This window comes from Ixodes scapularis, unplaced genomic scaffold (assembly GCF_016920785.2).
Source record: "Ixodes scapularis isolate PalLabHiFi unplaced genomic scaffold, ASM1692078v2 PGA_scaffold4__175_contigs__length_147842914, whole genome shotgun sequence".
NCBI classification, from domain to species: domain Eukaryota; kingdom Metazoa; phylum Arthropoda; class Arachnida; order Ixodida; family Ixodidae; genus Ixodes; species Ixodes scapularis.
In genome coordinates this window covers 50,683,746-50,704,462 of record NW_024609879.1, presented here as the reverse complement: position 1 = coordinate 50,704,462, position 20,717 = coordinate 50,683,746, and positions in this window count along the sequence as shown.

Sequence of the window (20,717 nt, the reverse complement as noted above, 5' to 3'; positions counted from 1 at the left end):
CCAGTACGGAGATGACACCCCAGGCAGCACACGCTATTGGGCCAACATTGAAATTGATGGGACAAAGAATGGCCCAACACTGGCCCAACTGAGCCATGTGTTTACCAATATTGGAATTACCTGGGCCAATAATGGACTATCATAGCCAATGTTTTTTCCAATATTGGTGATGCACTGGAATAAGCTGTCCAATATTGGACTGTGAAAGCCGATGGCTTGCCAATATTGGATAAATGCTGGCATAACCTGTCCAATATTGGACTGTCAAAACCAATGGTTTTCCAATATTGGATATATGCTGGCATAAGTTATCCAATATTGGACTGCCAAAGCCAATGGCTTTCCAATATTGGATACATACTGGCATAACCTGTCCAATATTGGACTGTCAAAGTCAATGGTTTTAAAATATTGGATATATGCCGGCATAAGTTATCCAATATTGGACTGTCAAAGCCGATAGGTTTCCAATATTGGATATATGCTGGCATAAACTACAATATTGGACTGTCAGAGCCAATGGCTTTCCAATATTGGATACATGCCAGCATTAGCTGTCCAATATTGGACTGTTAGAGCCAATGGCTTTCCAATATCGAATGCATGCTGGCGTAAGCTGGTCAATATTCAGCTGTCGAAGCCAACAGCTTTCCAAGATCAACTCATGCTGGCATAAGCTGGTCCAATAGTGGACTGGAAAAGCCAATTTGGATTTCCAATTTTGGAAGTATGCTGACTTGTGCAGGTCATATTGCACTGCCAAGGCCAAGGGCTTTCTAATATTGAATGTATGCTGTCATATGCTGTTCAATATTGGAGTGTTAAAGCCACAATTTCCAGTATTGGAAATACAGGGATGAAACTGGGCAAAAAGCAGCTTTCGAGAAATTTTGGGAGCAGAAAAAAACTATTTTCATGAGCTACTTTTAGTTTTACGAGAGTCTATCGCGCTATAAAGTCATATATTAAACTCGAGTGAAGTCTCAAGAGGGTTGCTTCGACTGCCAGTGCACATGTCATCAGTGTAGGCAGAGCAACGACGTAGCAATCGCGACGCGAGAGCATACTGCGCCTCGATCTGGCCGGCCGCGCTCGCTCTGCGGAAATGTGAACGTGGGACTCTCGAGCCCCGTTAGCTTACTGATGCTGCAAGACGCTACTTTGTTGTCGCGAATCATTTGCCCTTCGAACGGTCGCGAAGCCGTTGCGCCCGGCGTACCCTACGCAGCATATTTCAGAAACCGTTCGCGCAGCATCGCAACCTTCTTACTGCGAGCGTCGGTGATTCATCGTGTGTTGAAAGTCGGACGATGTGCTGTTCGAGGTGTCATTTCTGTGCAACTCTTTCGTAAAAAAATTTGAAGTTTAAAAACGCGAACCTAACAGTGTACAAACAGTTCTAAATTTATTGATAAAAAATATATTTATATATTTATAGATATATTTGTGTACATCATGCGCAAAAAATAGTCGCGCTTAGTTCTTCATTCTAAATTATAATGTAAGTTATACGACGCAAAACATACTGTCGTCACACTTGCCCCGTTTAGAACCACTTTTGGACTGGACAGTTTCTTTAGAAGTTCGAAAGCTGACCTTCAAAGAGCTGTCCTGTTAAATCGGTAATGACAGCAAGGTAGACGCTATGCGTGTTTAAGGCCAATCCTGTCTCCGGTTAGGGTCACGTGACTACTGTTTCAAAGCTGGCGATAAGGCAGAGCACGGAACCTGCCTAAAGCACAAGGTCACGCATAACTTCTACTGCACTATCAACCTTGGGTAGAAGTGACAAATTCTCTCGCTCCGTTCATCGTTGAGATGCCCCTGAAGATAAGCCTTTGTAAGCGCACCCCACCCCCGTTCTGGCCTGCTTGCTTTGTACTCCTTCTCTCTTTTTCTCTCTCTCCCTAAGCTGAAGGCGCGATTGCTGTGCGTACTCGCCGGACTTGAATCCGCTCTCTGTGCGCGGGTAAGGACAGAAGTGTGATTATGTGGTTTGACGGATGACACATTACCCGTTGACAAACTCGGAATGCCTGCGTCGCAAGGACCGGACCTAGTTTCGCGCGTGATGCGGCCTGCGGGGTGCAGGCCCGCTGTGGATTTCGCTTCTGTGGTAAATGGTATCTCGTTCGAAAAGTCCTACCCGTGTCGATTTCTTCAAAAAGGCCCAAGACATTCTTGTGAACAGTTTAGTGTCCGGTTCGGCAAATGGCAGCGTGTGCTACATTGTGTTGAATCTTCACGGATCACTTCCTTGTAGTTTTTGTGTTTGAGTGGTTGTTCTGCAGTGCCCGTGTTGACATATAAGTCGGATTACATCTTTCAAGTCCAGTATTTTCAACGTAAGTGTGCTGCAACCTACTTGATGATCATTGTCCGTTCTTGTATGGGCAATCTTCCGGATAACCTCTAGAATTGGGCATTGCCTATCTCCTGAGAGCTGGGAGAATAATTTTCCCGCAATCTTACCGACAGTCGCCTGCCACTATCTGTCTGAAATAATGTCACAACCGCAGGTAGAATACTGACTTTTTTTATTCTACCTGCGTTTCGCAAAAATGCGTTTCGTGGCCACCTTTCTGGTCGACATTTACGTTTCATCGACATTCGTTACGCGAATTGCGCGCTGTAGGGGCATTTCGTCGCGCGTGTATTCCTGAGGCGCGTGCTCACCGAACCAGCCCACCCTTTCACGCCGCTTCATGCTAATCTGAAGCGGTTCATTGCAACATGAAAAGAAAACATATTTTGAGTTTTTTTATGAAACATCGCGTGTTGATGAAACGATCTGTCTATGAAATGTAGTTCGATGAACTGATTGCACCGCCAATGAGGGGCGACTAGTGGTAGAATTTTGGCGAAACAATTCTGTCAGCTGCCGGGAGACTGGACACTACCCAAAAATTACCCCGGTTGTTGCTTGCTTTGCAGTCTTTTTAATTGTATCACAGCTGAGTAGTACCTCTTCACATATTACGAATTGCTGAGATTGTGCTTGTCTACAGAATAAGCTGTGTGTAATAAACTGTTAAGAGATTTCAAAACAATCCCTTGTGTTTGTTTACCTTCCTTTTTGCAAACAACTTGGCGAGGGCACTTGCAAAGAGCTGGGCGAGTGCAACGATGGCCAAAAATCAGCATGACGGCCAACATTGGATCGGGTCGCGCTTCCAGTGTTGTCCAATATTACGCCGGTCTTCGCCAATGCGGGAGCACCTTGGCTGGAACCATGGTTTAGCGATGGCCCAACATTGGCACCAATGATGGGGCCGACATCGGCTGGAACGATGGCTGAACAGTGGCCCAACATTGGCACCGATCACTGGGCCAACATTGGAAAGGGTAGCGCTTCGAATATTGTCCAATACTGAGGCCGGTCTGTGCCAATGTTAGGCCAATGTCGGACCGACATTGGTGTGCTGCCTGGGACCGCTCTTGTTCTCGCAGATAAAATTTACGACAGTGCTCTCAACATTTTCCAGGAAGACTTAAAAGACGTTATGACATGGTTCTCTAAAAATAAGATGTTTGTAAATAAAAAGAAAACATGTTTAATGTGCTCCCGCACTCACCAAAAGCGAATTAACCCTGATAAGCCTTCATTCCTGCATTCATCTGAATGCGTACACTGCTCTTGCCTACCGCTACCTTATGCCAGAGATACGAAATATTTAGGTCTTTACTTCGACGAACATTTACCATGGGACTCCCACAGAAACTACTTGTTAAAAAAACTACGAACAGTATCGGGATACTTTTATAAACTACGAAGCAGCGCGGATATCAACCTAAGAAGGACTGTTTACCAGATGCTAGGGGAATCGAAAATTCGGTATGGAATAACAACCTATGGATCCTGCTCAATCTTTAAGAGGAACAAAATAAATATTATACAGAAAAGAATGCTAAAGAACATAACGTACGGCACACGGTTTGAAGACCTTACGCTCGAAGAGCAGCTAGATCATCTGGATTTATTGTCAATGGATAACCTGCGGAAGTTTGTCATCCTTACAAAACATTACTTCACACATGATTTCAAGCTGAAGTCGAAACAACTGAGACACACAAAAAGCCTCCATATTCCAAGAGTATATACGAATTATGAATTGCGACAACGGAAGTATTATGTTCCCAAATATTTTAATGACATCCCGGACAATTTATTAACTTTGCAATCCATATCATGGGTAAAAAAAGTAATGACGAAATTGTGCAAACACACTAAGGACAGCTAGAGTGTAAACCTTTGAAAATTTTAATGTACTGGTGGGTACGCATGTGATTACCTTTATATAAACCAAACCACCACGTGAAACCTCACCGGGACGGATCATAACATAACTAAAGATGCAGTCGATGGTAGAGTTATGTCACCTTGTTTGCAGGGTCAGAGTCGACTTGTTGTTCGTTATTCTTTGCTAATGGATTCGGATTGGTACATTTGTTGAACTTTGATGCTTTTTGGTTGTTGTTGCCTTGTTTTTTTCTTAAATCTTCGCTTGTATTCATAATAACATAACGAAAATATATACGCGATGTTCTGAGAAATGTTGCCTTGTTCTACAACGTCGGAGTAGTCCTGTTTGTTATTCTCGGTTAATTGTTTTTTGTATGATACATTGGTGGAAATTTGATGACTTGATGGATGTTGCTGCCTCGTTGTATTTCAATGGATTGTATTTTTTTGTTTTTTTTTGGACTGCCCGTGTTTCACACACAAGCACGCAAGTGCTTTAGTGAAACGGAATACATTGTATGAATTTATGAAACCTGCAATACAAATATTATTATTATTATTATGAGAAAGCGTACCGGAACCTAAAAGGGCTTCTCAGCTCCGACGCAGTGCTAGTACGCTACGACCCAGCGCTTCCACTGGTCTTGTCCTGTGACGCTTCACCGGTTGTTGTTGGTGCGGTTCTTTCTCACAAGAACCATGATGGTACAGAAGTGCCAATAGCTTATGCGTCATGGACATTGGGGCGAAGTGAGAGCAATTACGCTCAGATTGACAAAGAAGGGCTTGCCGTAGTTTATGGTGTTAAGCACTTCCACCAGTATATCGCGGGAAGAGAATTCACGATCGTGACCGATCATAAACCGCTTCTTGGGATTTTTTACACAACGAAGCCAATGCCAGAAATCCTGTCACCGAGGACGCTGCGGTGGAGTGCTGCTGGAAGCATACGACTACAAGCTTGTGTTCTGACCAGGAATCGACAACACCAACGCAGACGGGTTAAGCCGCCTTCCAGCACCAAGTGATGTTGACGAGCCAGTCCCACCAGGTGACGTACTCTTTCTCGAGGCCGTCGAGTACCCTCCACTGCAAGCAGCAGACATCGGAAAGCTGACAAAGCAAGATCCGACGCTTGCAAGAGTCAAGCAATGGATACTCTCGGGTTGGCCACAAAAGACCCTGGGAGGATCTTTTGCGCCTTTTGAGGTGAGACGCACAGAACTTTCCTTGCATCGAGATTGTAATCTGTGGGGAAATAGGGTGGTAATTCCCGAGCAAGCCACAAGGAAGGCTCTACAATTGCTTCATGCCAACCACCCAGGAATGACAGCAATGAAAACGTCGGCCAGGGCGTACATTTGGTAGCCCAAAATCGGTCAAGCAATCGAAGACTTTGTACGCCATTGCCAACAGTGCCAGGAAAACAGGCAGAGCGATCCCAAAGTTTCTGTTCACTTCTGGATAAAACCAGAACAACCCTAGAGCCGCCTGCACGTAGATTTCGCTGGACCCGTTCGAGGTGAAAGTTTTCTCATTGTGGTGGACGCAATTTCTAACTGGGCCGAAGTCGAGATTATGCAGTCCACGAAATCAGCTGCAGTGATTACGGCGCTGAGAAAACTATTCGCGACACATGGATTGCCCGACGTAATTGTTTCGGACAATGGAACGGCTTTCAAAAGTGCAGAAATGAAAGAGTTCCTGAAACTTAATGCTGTCCGTTTCATCTACACAGCCCCGTACCATCCTGCGAGAAATGACAGGGCAGAAAGAATGGTGAGGGAAGTCAAGTCTGCCTTAAAGAAGCTAAGTCAAGGAGACCCACCAGTGCAAGATTTTACGTTTTTTATTTAAGCAGCACACGACACCTCACTCGGACACCGGGAAGACTCTGGGAATGTTGATGATGGGCCGGAGGCTGCGGTCTCCGTTGGACAGACTGCATCATGACCTCCAGAGAGATCCAGGAGTGGATCAACCAAAGGCCAAGCGGTTTCACGTAGGCGACACCGTCTACGCCCGGAATTTTGTGACGGGACCACGATGGAAAGCAGCAAAGGTTGTTGCAGTCACAAAATCAGTCTCCTACAAGGTCCAGCTGGCCAATCGAGAAGTTCACCGCCCTCATCGTGATCACCTCAGGAAGGCTTGTCTTGACTGGGATGACAACCTTGAAGCTGACATTGACTACGACGTCAAGCTGCCACCAACGGCTGCGCCTGGACATGGAACACCATAAGCATCTCGTGCCAGGCGAAACCCAGAAAGACCTGTTCCTCAGGTTGTGCCATCGCCAGCGGCTCAGCCGGAGCAGCCGCTCAGAAGATCAGCACGAGAGCGACGTCCAGTCATCCGTTACGTAACTGTCCCAACGGAGGGGGAAGGAATGTAATATAGTAATCATTGTTGCATAATACAACAATGCCGTGGTTGCATGACCGGCAGGCGTGACCGGCGCGCGAACTCTGAGGCGCCCGAGCTGAGCTTGTGCTCCTGTGGTTCGATCATCGGCAACCAGCCATAGTCGTTGAAGAACGCCTCTCTCTATTAAAGATGTACGTTGCCGTATGATTCTGCTTCCATAAGCTATAACAAGAAGTGCCTCTGGGATGTTCCCGGAAGACGGAAAGTATCATTCGTAATCGTCGTGCGTGCTTTGAAAGCGAAGGGAGTCACAGGGTATACGAGTCTGCAACCACAAGCCAACATTCACGACAGAGCTACGCTGACTTCGGCGATCTCGTTCAGTTTGGTGCAACACGGCGATGCGACAAAGAACGGAAACGTTCGTGGTATGTGTCGTGCAGTGCTTTGAAGTAGACACCCACACTAACACGGAGCGCAAATTGGCTGTTGTGGGGTTCAGGTTCAACGGGCTCAGTCCCGCCGTCTTCAGCTGATCCAGTCAAACTGGTCCGGGAGGACGCAGCGAGCGTTTTAAAAGTAAATCTTCCGTCGTTCCGTTTCAAAATGTGGAATATTTTCGACGCATACCATGAGTCAAAGAGCTGCGGGCGTTTTCAACAGAATTACATCGTTTTAATTGAAGAATGAACTCCGAATTCCTAAATTCGCCGTTTTATGCTTCGTGTTGGACTGAGTTTGCACAGCGACATGTTGGGCTAATCGTGCGGTGTAAATAAATTTGGGCAAGATTTCCTACCTGCCCACAGATTCATGAACTGAGACCATTTTTTACGTAGTAAACAAAGTGTTTTTGTTTTATTTTGGGAAGAGGCGTTGTGCATTTATTACGGTACAATTACTTGAAAGTTCAGAAATTGGGGAGGGCGAGCAAGCTTTCCAAACTTTGTCTCTTTGCTCTCTGGCACTGCCCCTAGTTTCAAGTTTCAGTAGACATACCTACTAGCAGGTACAAACTTCTCTAAAGCAGGTAAAAGACTCGGATGTCGGGACGGTGCGGATTCCGTGTTTAGCGCTTTTCGCAAAGTAACTGAGGAAGTGCTTTTGCAAGGTGCGCGGAATATGCAACCGATTTTGTTATGCCCGTCGTTTGCGTCTTTCCAGCAAAACGAATAAGATAATCTACGAAGCCGCGATCACAAGCCGAAATTTCCGATAACAGTGCATATTCATTCAAATTTTACATAAGAGGGTTGGAAAGCCGAGAAACAAAATCATTCGGCTAACACAGAATTCGGACGTTCGAGGGCTTCTGCGGACAGCTATTACGTAATCACCTAGATGTGCAAGGTTTTTTACGTAAGAGCTGTGTTTGGTTGCGGACGTTCGATGCACCCGGGGCACCCGGTGCAAATCTCGACGGCCTCCAGAGCGATATGACCAGTACGTAACTTGACACGTTTGTCGTTACGCGAACGCCCGATTGCCTCCAGCCTAATAGTTTTCCTTTCGGGGCGACATGGCTGCTGGAAAGCTCGCTGTAGGGATCACTCATCTCACATCTCCGAGAAGTCAGCATTTGCACGCGCGAGCGCAAAAAGAAACAACAAAAAACATGCTAAGCAAGCAAAGAAGAAAACGAAAGAACCGCGCTATGAAAGCCAAAGCCCCGCATCGCTTCCTATCCCTAATACCTCCGACAGCTGCTAAACACACACTACTTAACTTCAAGAAGTCTCACTCAAGCACCTGGATCAGCACGAAACACTGACCACTTCGGTGAAATGATTAATCGAGGTAGGCGAGACCAGCGCCGATACAGGCGGGAGCAGAGTCTTTGGTGGCCCTGAAAGAATGGCGAAGCTTTTGTTTGTTATGAAATGAATCCAAACGGAAGTGCCCGTCTCGTAAACCTCTTGTAAAGCACAATAACTCTCATCACATGGGTTATTCTTTAAACGTAAAAATATGCGGCTCAAAATGAAATTGCAACATATAACAAAGGTTTAACAACCAAGATCTAAGCTGTCAATCAAACTCTTACCCAATGAGAAGTATAGCTGTCGATTGGGATGAAACGTCACGGAATCCCAACTTCGTGGCGCGCGATTTAAAACGGGCGAAATAGCCGCAAACTGAAATCAGTCTCACGCAATAAATATTGCTGATAATTTTTTTTTTCTCGCGGAAAAATTGTTTTTCTTTTAATGCTTGTCCCAATTAGGCTGTTTAAAAAAACTTGTTTTTCTTTGCAGCTACCCTTTAAGGCAAGACGATGCCTGGAGAATCACATTTTTTGCACTTTCCAACAAACCGATAATCTTTGACACCTTCAACTACGTCAGACGGATGAGGCTGGCCAATCTTTTTACGCTCTTGATTACAAATCTCAATACGTATCTACTTTTAGGTGAGAAAATGCAATATAGCTCTAGAAATTGAGGCTGTGTTATGATTTTTCGCGCTTTTTTTTACTACAGTTTTTTACATGTTAAAACCTAGATTCACAGGTTGATTACTTTCATAAAGATGACAACAAAAGCTTAGCTCTGCGCCCCAAGTTTTTTGCTTGCCTGCTCATGTTGGTTTATTTGTGGTTCAACAAAACTCATCATAAAACATAGCTGTAATTTTTCTGCAATATTAACCTGATATGTCAATATTACTAACATTTACTTCAGGCTCAAAGAAGCCAGAACAGAGCAGAAAGGCTACAGCCCATACCATGCAGGACTGCCACGCTGTTGAAACTAGTGTGATGATGTTTGTTTTTGAGTGATACATAAACATGATGTCCAGAATGACGCTTGAAAGAGACAGTAACTAAAAAGAAGGGAGGGAGAGAAGGAGTCTGCACGCTCGCGCACATTGCAAGAAGAGAGTTGCCTTGAGACCCATCGGCAGGGTGCCCTATTATCCTCAGGGACTCCATTTTACTTACATTTAGATAGTTACATTGGTAGTTGGAGTTACTACTCAACTAACAGTTGAAAGAACTATTAGCTTTACTTGATCTGACTGGGCTGTTTCCAATCTGCAATAGATATCACGAAACTGTTTTTTTTTTGTGTTCAGCAGGAGTTAGTAGCATTCAATTTAGGATACCAGATGGGGACCGTTATAGGCGTAGCAAGAAGTCAAAGTTTCGCTCATCTGGCATGCGCTGCGTTTTCATACCCGGCCAGTGAAAGAGCTCAACGTCTCTAAAAAAAGTACTGGATCAGTTGTTACCTATTAATAATTTTTCCAAAGCTTTTGACCGTGTTTCCCATAAACTCCTACTAACAAAACTGTCCGCACTTTCCCTTGATTCTTCCGTTCTAGCATGGATTGAAAATTTTCTCTCTTACCGAACCCAGCATGTGCACATCAACAACTGCCGTTTCCGAAGCGCTCCTGTAACCTCTGGCATACCGCAAGGATCTGTTCTTGGACCCCTGCTTTTTCTTGTATATATTAATGATCTCCCCCTTTCGCTGTCCTCTACGGTCCGCCTGTTTGCCGATGACTGCGTAATCTACAGGCCCATAGCTAACACAAATGATTCACTTAATCTGCAGACTGATCTTGACCGAATTAATGAATGGTGTTCAAAGTGGCAAATGCTCTTAACTGCTTCCAAATCTAAATCCCTCTCTTTTTTTCGAACCCGTCAACACCTTCAAGCTTTTTACTCTATTGGTAACCTCAATGTTGATGCCGTCTCAACTTACAAATATCTTGGCGTTCACTTCACTCACGACCTCTCCTGGAAGACTCATATTAACAACATCATTTCCGATTCAAACCGCACTTTTGGTTTTTTACGCCGCAATCTTCGTCTCGCGTCCTCATCTGTCAAACGCCTCGCATACGTCACATTAGTACGCCCAAAGTTAGAATATGCATCATCAGTCTGGGACCCTCATCTTAAATTCCTTACATCGGACATAGAATCACTTCAGAACCGTGCAGCTCGCTTTATAACGTCTCAGTACTCCAGGTTTGTCAGCGTAACTGAACTTAAACAAAACTTATCTTTGACTCCTTTATGTTCACGCAGGCGTATTGCTAAACTATGTCTTTTTCACAGGTTTTACTACGATGACCAGCTACATAGCTCATTCATCTTGCCACCTCATCGCATATCTCTTCGTGTTGATCACCCTGCAAAAGTTGGCCTTCTCTTTACCCGAAACACAGCATTCATTAAATCTTTTTTCCCGGCGACATCTGTGGACTGGAACGGCCTGCCTGAAATCATCGTCTCCACCCAAGACATCGGCTCATTCCGCGAATTGTTATCATCACATCTCCTATAACCCCACTCCCTTATGTAATACCCTAACTCCAGGGTTCTTAAGGTATTTAAATAAATAAATAAATACATGTTGAACTGCGTAAAGCTTTACATTTTGCACATTTGCTTAGAGATAATTTTACAAGAGTAATAGATTAAGCTTGGTAGAAGAGCGTGTTGGTTAAAGTCATGGATGAAGAAAGAATTGAAAGAAGATGAAAGATGTGGTTGTGCTGTCCCTGTTTTAATTGTTTATTCTTTCTTCATCCATAATAGAGTAATCATATAGAAAAATCAAAATTTATAATCATTTTCGGTTGCATGGGTTTGCCGAACGACCACCGTTTTGGTCGTTGAAACGGACCGCCAACGGCTACTTGCGCTCTCCTAAAATGTCCTGAGTGATTCGCCACCTACATTACAGCTATTTATTTTGAGGCTCAAGCAATTCGACACACTCCTGGAACATGTACACGAGGAAAGAATTTTATTTACCCAACGCACCTTCTCAAAAAGGAAAAATTGAGCAACTTCTACCCAACCGGCAAAGGTGAGGTTGACATTAACTATAAAAGCGGCCTCAGTTGACTTGTTCGCTTCTCAATAATGTGAAAACAGAAGCAAGGGCACAAGACAAACTGCGACAAGTATTTGACGGTATGAAAAACAACCCCGACGCTCTTGGAGGGCGGGTTCCGTTTTAACCACCATCGCCATGTGTTAACTGAGACTTAATGCATAGATATAAAGTGGTCATACTAAGATGAATGAGAAAGGTCATGTCCAAACGTCCGCATTAGGAGCAATATTATGTAAACAATGAATACGAAACCCCCGCGCTACCTTTTTCTATTGCTCTGACATGATCACAGATAGTCGGCATAAAATCAAAAGGTGTGTTGGCTGCGAACAATTAGTCTGTCATCAACCTTTCGAATCTTTTTTTAGAAAAGAAGCCAGCACGTAATTGGGGCATAACTCAGGGTGGGCCTATGAGAGGATGCATCTAAGACGTATCTGTTTGACTACAATGCATACTCAAAGAATCTAGATGCGAAGAAAACACCTTGAACTACAAGCCGTCTAATAATTAAGAACAAGTAATAATAGTACCGCTATGATATTCTTGTGTATTTATGTGCTGACGAAGGACCACAGTTTGTGTTGCGAGTTATACAAAATACTGCATCAAATGTGAGATAGTTTACGTTGTTTTCAGCCGGTGCTTTAAAAGCTTTGAAATATTTGCTGAGGAACAAACTCAGGTCATTTAAGGGTATTGAGAAAGGCGAAATACATGCCCCAATATTTCTAAATAAGCCACTTCAATGACCTGACTAAGCAGTCACAGAATGGATGGGAAGGAGACTTCCGTAATGACTTTCAAAACTCGGGAAACAGCTAGCTCTTAGAAATGAGGAGGGAGTTATCTCTTCAGGTATTATATAATTATATATAAAAAAAACCTGAAAAAGCTTTGACGTCTGACGGTAGAGAATGAAACCGCAAGTTGGAAAAAAATGTGTGGACCCTTTTTCTTGCCAAGTTTGCACGGAAGTTTGAAGGCCATTTTGGAGCAAAACAAGGCATTTCCCTTAGAGATGTCGAAGGAGTTTTAATCTTTGTGGCAGGACAGTAAAATAAACAGCAGGTGGGGGCAAGGTATTGTGTGACTTTAAACCCATACATTAAAAAAAGCGCCTCTAAGTTATCACAAAGCACCAACTAATTACTGAGAAAACTTAATGCTTCGCGTGTCCAAGGTCAGCAAAGAGCCTAAGTCCCCGGTTCTTGGTTTTCCCAAAGCACAGGAGAAAAGAATCACCCTGCTGAAATAATCCAGATTATTTTAAGCTGGATTTTTGCGTGTTGAGTTTACTTTTTGTTGTTTTACCTTGGAAGTACTTGCTTGAGTGTTTCTATCACTATTCAGTGTTTTGTTTCACAAGAGAAAGAGAAATGTATTGCATTCAAGTTGGTAGTACTATTAGACAAATTATAAAAGCATTCATGGATTAAAAGCCTTGTAAAAGAAGCGATATCTACTGTATGGAATCTAATTATACGATAATCATTACCCATGTTGTTAATACATCGGTTATTTATTTGGTCGTTCCTCTGAATTATCTTACTGAAATCATAATTTAAAACCTGCCTTTTAATATAATGTTTGAATACCTTTTGATGCCGTATTTTCACCAGCATTCTATACAAATTTTAGGCCATACCTGTCCTTGCAGTTAACAATTTTTCTTGACGAATAACAGGACACTCAATGCACGAGCTTATACTTCCTTCCTTTAGTAAAAAAAGAACAAATATGTGCTCCGTCTGCAGAAGCTTAGATGAATGACACTTAATGCTCAAACGCTTCAACTAGTCAAACCTAAGTACAATTTTGTTTGTTACTTAATACCTGTCCAAACTTAAAAAAAAACATATTTTTATGAAAAAAATTTCACAGAATACTTAAATGCCTGCTTGTCGCAAGTGTAGTGTTTAAAATGATAGATTGAAATTATACTCACTATTGAAACCTCGTAGGTGTTCGAACCTCCTTCATAGGCGGTAGGCGCAGTAATTCTACAGTGGCCACGATGGTAGAATAGTTTTGCCAGGTGTGTCTGAATTACAATTGCGTCCACGTGGAATAACCTGCAAATAAAGGTGCTCGTGTTAGGGAAAAATTATGGCCTACAGCCGTGATTGTTAACGCATATATTATGAAAAGTATTAACCATAAAATGCAAGACAAATAAAATATTACCGATACTATCAAAATGATGAATTAATGTTGAAACAAAGAACATGTCTACAGTCTTTTCGTGTATAAACGGAATAGGATACAAAAATAATGAAGTTAATTTATTCTGATATTAACAGAGTTGATTACAGGTCTGGAGGAGACGGGGCATTCGCGGTACAAATACTAGTTGAGCCGTATTGCATGCACATTAGGTGTGGCATCGACGGCCAGCGCTCATTTAGTCAGTTGTTCCTAATGAACATAAGCTTACCCTAGCATCACGCAATACAAATTGTTCGTGGCCACAGTCGGCGCTAACTCGTCTCACACTAAAGATGGAAATTAAAAACCCAGATCCCCTTCATTGGCTAACAAAACAGTCGCCATCAGCTCATTGATGTAGGTGAAGTTAGATCTGCCAGTTGGCCAAGTGCATAATGACAATATGAGTAGCTGAAAACGCAGCTCCTCTTGAGTTCTTTTGCAATTATTGAAAGAGGTGTACAGCGCACTCGCGATACTTCAAACTTGGATATGGCGGACGTCCGATTAATGCAAACAAATTGAAATATTTCTCTTATCCCGCTATGTTTTCAATGGATCTATAAACTGCTTAATTCAAACAGCGTTTTCGCCTAATCCATACTATTTGTTCATCGCGACGGGTTAGCCCAGTTGAGTGCGCGACGGGTTAGCCCACAAAGCTCGCGGTCAATGCTTCTCCACAGAACGCGGGTGCTCCGTGATAAGCGCGCTTGATAGGACCTTCATACCGCGATTATGCGGGCAGAACTGTCCTGACGATCTGCTTTCATTCTTCGTGCGTGTTTTTTTTTCAGAGAGGCCTAAATTTGAGAATAAAGATAGAATATCGGCATATAGCAAGCAGATCTAAAAAGTATCTCTATTGGGGAAAATGAGCGTATCTTTATCTTTAAGTTTATGTCATATATGACATTTGCACGCCACGCCAATATAGAAATTAACTTTTTGAGGCCACGGATGATAGAAATCATATAATTAAAACTAACTCAGCTTAGAATTGTACATTTGGAAGGTCGAGAGAAACCTTCACGAGTTCAGCTGAATCTTCGTTAAGGCACGGAACAACGGTAGTAAAAGGCTTGGAGAAACTATTCAAGATTCGACTAGAGAATATTTGCCCAAAATCATGATTCGTTTTGAACTTCACCAATGTTTAATTTTTTTATCCTGTCTATAAATTGGCCCCTGTACAGAAGAGTGTAAAAAAACCTGCTTTTTATGTCTAGCTATTTGTATAGCAGATCGCGACTTTGCCTCACATATTAATTATATGAAAGTCTGATACTTACTTCAAGCTTCTAATATTTCAAACTTAAGTCTTTGCCTTTCTGGGGTTTGAAATCTCAAGATTCAACTGCGTTGCACAGCTACATTGCTGTACAATTTATTTATTTATTCTTGAGCTGAGGATGCCCACCATTATATATATGGCTTACCAGTGGTAAACAAGAATACATTCACAACAGAACAATTAATGCGAACACTGCAATAATAAAAGTACAAAGACTACTTTGAAATGCAGATGACCTGTGTCATTTTGACCACCACTACGTTTTTAAAATCGCTAAAATTTATAAACACCTATTTTGCAGGTGACTCAAAATCGTTATACAAGGCCATAATTCTTGTGAGAGGCGATATGTTAGGAAGTTTGGGAACACAAAAAAGTTCAGCTTACCTCAAGGAGCGAGAATGTGATTGAATGCTTATATCGGTTAGCAGAACTGGGCAAGCTACTCCGTCGTTCAATAATTTATGCAAAAATAAGAAATCCCCAATATCTCTTCTCTCAGCAAGCGTGGAAATTTCCAATTTACAAAGTAGCCAGTCATAATCTGAGTAATTTTTTTCAGCAAGCTGCCGGTCGTGAATCAAACGGATAACGCGTCTCTGGACACCTTCAATGCGCTCTAGTCTCGACAAAATCAATAAATTCCACGCAGCTGATGAAACTTCCAATCTCGATCCGACATAAATGTTATAGAGTACTATTGCAGTGCGCTGGTTTTTTAAGTCCGTGTTATTATGGACACCATGTCAGGCATCCTCACAGATGAAGCAACTACACCACTGACATATGCTTCCATGCGAAGGGTGGACTACCATAACACACCGAGACCACGAATTTCTGTTTTACACTGGTTCAGCATGTAATATGTATGCACTATTTTTCCGGCTAAATGTATTGACGTTGGTTTTTCCTGAAGTTAACATAAGGCAATTATTTGAACACCATGCACTGCACGCACTCACCGCATTAATCTCACATTGTACTTGAAAGGAATCTCCAGGGGTCTCAATTTCGTGAAATGTTTTTACGTCATCAGCATATTGCAACACCTGAGAAAACTTTATACAGCAGACGAGATCGTCGGAAGAAATTATGTATAAGAGGGGACCAAGATTAGATCCCTACAGCACCCCAGATATACCGACGTATAGGGGAGACTGGACTACTTGATTGCGTACAGAATTCGCGCGCCCGGCAAATAAGATCTAATGCACTTTGTGTACCTCTCGCTAAGCATATTCAGAAATCTTAACTAAAAGTAATTCATGATCGACCATATCGAAAGCTTTCGTTATGTATAAATAAATTACATCAACTTTTTACTTGTTTTTTATGATATGAGCGCAAAACTGCATAAACTCACAAAGGCTTGTTTCTACCGATCTGAAGTTTATGAAGCCATACTGGGTAGGGTTAATTCGGTATTCAAAAAAGCGATGCATTCCTGCACAAACAACGATTTCAAAAACTTTCGATACAATAGACAGCAATGACAGCGTCCTAAAGTTTTTCTTTTCGGTTGGGTCTCCCGATTTAAAACAGGTTCAATTACAGCGGCTTTGCACGCGGGAGGAAATGTCTCTGACCTGAAAGACAAATCAAAATATATATTAAAACGGGTGCGAATGTGCTACGAAAACCTTTCAGAAAAAAATCAGGAATGCCATCGAGACCCGTCGCTAGATTTGGCTTGAGTTTTCCAACTGCATCTATTAATTCACTAATCTCAACTTCATCCGCTGCCATCCCATCCCGACAACTCCAAGGAGTGAGGGAAGTGTCAATTTCGGGAGATTCACAAGAAAAAACATGAACTAAAAAAACTCGCAAAACTTTTGAGCGAAATCTGGTAATTGCCACCCTCTTCGTTCAAAGTAATATCCTGTCGAGGTTGCTTCGTGCATTTCTTTGCATATTACAAAACCTATCTAGGATGCGTCCCGAGGTTTCCTTCGACTCTCATTATGTGCCGCATGTCATCTTGCTCATATAATTTCTTCACTAAAGCTCTACACACTAAATCTCCACAATGATGATAATGATATGACTTTGGCCTATTGTGTTCTACAAAATGCCATGTTCATGGCAACTGCTGACTGCCCCTCTTGGCTAGAGATGATGTGACGTAGGCTTATCCTGTTCTAACAAAGAGAGCGTGCATGGCGTTCGACGACCGCCACTTCTCGTTAGACAAGTTACAACCTTGGCACATTCTTTTCTACAAAATATCACGTTCGTGGCATTTGACGATCGCTCCTTCTTGCCAGAAATGTCGTGATTATGGCCTATCTTTTTCTACAAAATAGCACGTTGATTGCACCTGACGATCGGCCTTTGCCGCTAGAGGTGTTATGACCTTGGCCTACCATGTTCCACAAAATAGCACTTTCATGGTATTTAACGACCTCTCCTCATCGCTAGACATGTTAGGACATTGGCCTATCCTGTTCTACAGAATAGCACCTTCATGGCAATTGGTGACCGCCCTTTCTCGCTAGATAGGTCATTACTTTGGAATATCCAGTTTTACGAAATCGCACGCTCACGGCTTCTCCTGACCGCTCCTTGTCGCTACAAATTATATGACTTTGGCCTATCCTGTTACACGACATAAGGCTTCCGATAAAAAACGCAGCACCTCACGAAAGTTACGACAGTGGGCCAAGTCGAGGAGCTTCGGAACTCCACCGAAATCGCCGCGATTGCTGACGAATCCTCACCACCTCAACAGGACAGTACGTCGCCCCCGCAGCTAAATTAGAGCGTCGAACCGAAATTTTTCTCGTTCCGGTTTTTGTTCCAGTTTAGGGGAAACGGCTGAGCTCCGGTTCAGCTCCAGTGTGTAAAAATAAACGTTCAAACCTGTTAACCCTGTTCGTACTCGTATACTACAAATACAATTGACGACAGCAGAAGATAAACTGTGAATATTTTATAAACGTGTTACTTATAGAATGCAAATGCTCACATTACTGTATGGGACGAACGAGCTATTGCTGGGGCACCTCGGGACGTGGGTGAAAGCGCAGTTTAACGTCAGGCAGCTGACCAAAGGAGCAGGACGTTGTCATGGATATCCGGGGAAAGAGGGCACCTCCGAGTCGATACAATGAACTTCAGTGCAGAAAAGGCTCACTAAACGCTGACTTGGGTTACAGGCACTCCCAGGTCTACTTGCGTCATGGCGCAGAGTTCTGGATGGCGTTCCCTTCTCTCCTCCCAAAACGGCAGCACGTTAGCGTCCCTTGAAAGCCGGGGCTCCTTGTCTAGCAATGCTCAGAAGAGCTCTGCGCCTTGATGTTTGTATATCAGAGGAGGAAACGTTCAGGTGTTTGCTGTTTCTGCTATCAGAGATTGAAGGTGTTTTGTTCTTTTATGTGGCTGTAACGGTTGATTGAGCCCCCCCCCCCCTTTTCTTCCCGGTGCTAGACTTTAATTTCGGACAGATTATTAAATTCGCTGAGTTATTTTAAGAGCAGATTGGATGCGCCACATTATGGCAACTAGTGCAGGTTATAAAATATCCATAGTCCTTTGTATCGCTTTTTTATTCCATCAGTCGTACAATGAAATCAAGGCGTTTTAAGTAAATAGCACACAACTCTACAAAATTGAAGACAAGGTGAACCAAACAGTGCTCGGACTGAAAGCCAAAACAAACAAATACAAGGAAAGGTATAGACAACATTAGGCGTGTTGTTTATACCTCTTTTTTATTTGTTTTCCTTTCCTTTCTGCGCGTTTAGTAAGAGATGAAAAAACAACCAACCGTTTAGTAAAATATGAAAAAACAACCAACGGTTTTGCCACAAAACAGGCTCATTAATTGGTCGCGTTTGCTGACGTACGAATTGGGTATGTTGTAGTGGTAAATTTTCTTTGATGACCCATTTCCGGTCCCCAAGAAAAGGGTGGGAGGAATGTGCGCTTTTGTTTAAAAAATATATAAGACCGGACATTCCGGAGAATTTATACTTACTGTGCTAATTTCGTTTGAGTTCTCGAGCCGAACTTTTTTAAATTATGAAGACGACCGTTATGTGAAAACCTGATCACGGAACATTACAGAGCTTTCCGTTACCTATTGTTCTCGCTTTTTGATTTCCAATATGAATGAAACACCGCAAAAATAATTTATCAGTTTTACCCAGGAACGAAAAAAATAATTATTTCGGTCCGGTTCAGCTCCTATAAGTGCAAAAATATATATTTTTTTTTAAACTCTTGTGGTTACTTTTTTGGTTATTGTGTTTTTCGCGGTGCCTTTTTCACGCAACCCGACTTCGCGTATGAACCGAAAACCGCATGGAAAACATATCGGTTCCGCTCGGGAACGAAAAAAATTATTCCGTTCCGGTTCAGCTCCGGTTTTTGCGAACATAAGGGTCTTTTCCTGTTTTCTGTTCACGGTTTGGGTTCGGTTTAATACCCTAAGCTCGACATTGATCCCAAGATTCAGTCCTCGAAACAACGGCAGCTTATTAACCTCCTCGTCAAATACAGCGACGGCTTCCCAACGTTCTTCGAAGCTGCGCAAGACCGTATTTGCGAAGCACCGTATTGTTACCAAGGACGACACGCCCCCTCTGCATCGATCGTCGTAAAGACTGCGTAAAAGGAAGCGAGGTCATTCTGGAGCAAGTTTATGAAGTACTGAAAGACTAAACAATCCAGGCTTCACGTAGGCCGTGGGCCTCTCCATTTGTACTGCCCCTTCTCGCTTAGAATGTTCTTAGCTGGGCATATCCTGCTCAACAAAGAAGCAAGTTCATGGCACTTGATGACACCCCCTTCTTGCTAGAAATGTTAGGGCCTTAGCATATCTTGTTATGAAACATTGAACGTTCATATGATTTGACTACCGCCCCTTCTCGCGGGAGATGTTATGATGACCTTATCCTATCCTGTTGTATAGTATAACACAGTTATAGCATTTGACGACCGCCGCTTCTCGCTAAAAGTATTTAGACCTTGGCCTATCCTGCTCTACAAATTAGGATGTTCATGATATCAGGCGACCGCCCCTTCTCGCTAAAAAATATGTAACCGTAGTCTATCCTGTTCTACAAAATAGAGCATTCAATTCATATCACGACCGCCCGTTCTCTTTTGTAGATATTATGACTTTGGCCTATACAGTTCTACAAAATAGCAGGTTCATGGCTGGTGGTAAATAAGCCAAAAAAACTGGGACAAAGAAAGAAGCACATAGGTCGAGGCGCAACGTGCAACTGAACTTTACTCAAGGAAACACATAAAAAGAAGAATAAGAGCGTACATGGGCAAATAAGATGGACTTTCATTAAACACCTGGAAATCCTGCCGTCACTATTGAGTGACCGATAGCAGCCTGCTACTTATTGGAGAAGGCCAAGAGGATAAGCATAGCCGCACAGATGCGTGCCATGGGCCCTTGCCATTAATGCGTCAGGTATCTCGCGTATTTTGCTTTGAATTTTCCCATAATCTTGGTACTATTAAACGAGGCCTGGCACTCACGCCTACCACAATGTACCGCCAAGTGGACAAACGGGTATTGCCAGGTGGCGGCGGACTGTTTTCTGATTCTATCATTAATGCACCTCCCCATCTGGCCAACAAATACCCTACTGCAAGGCGAGTGGACCTCGTAAGTGACCCCTAAGGCATCTTGCCGAAACTTGGTGCTATAACGCTAGCCGCACACCCCGTCTGCGTCAGCCAGCACTCCTGCTTCATTTATTCTTCGGCAAAGCTTAGAAAGTTG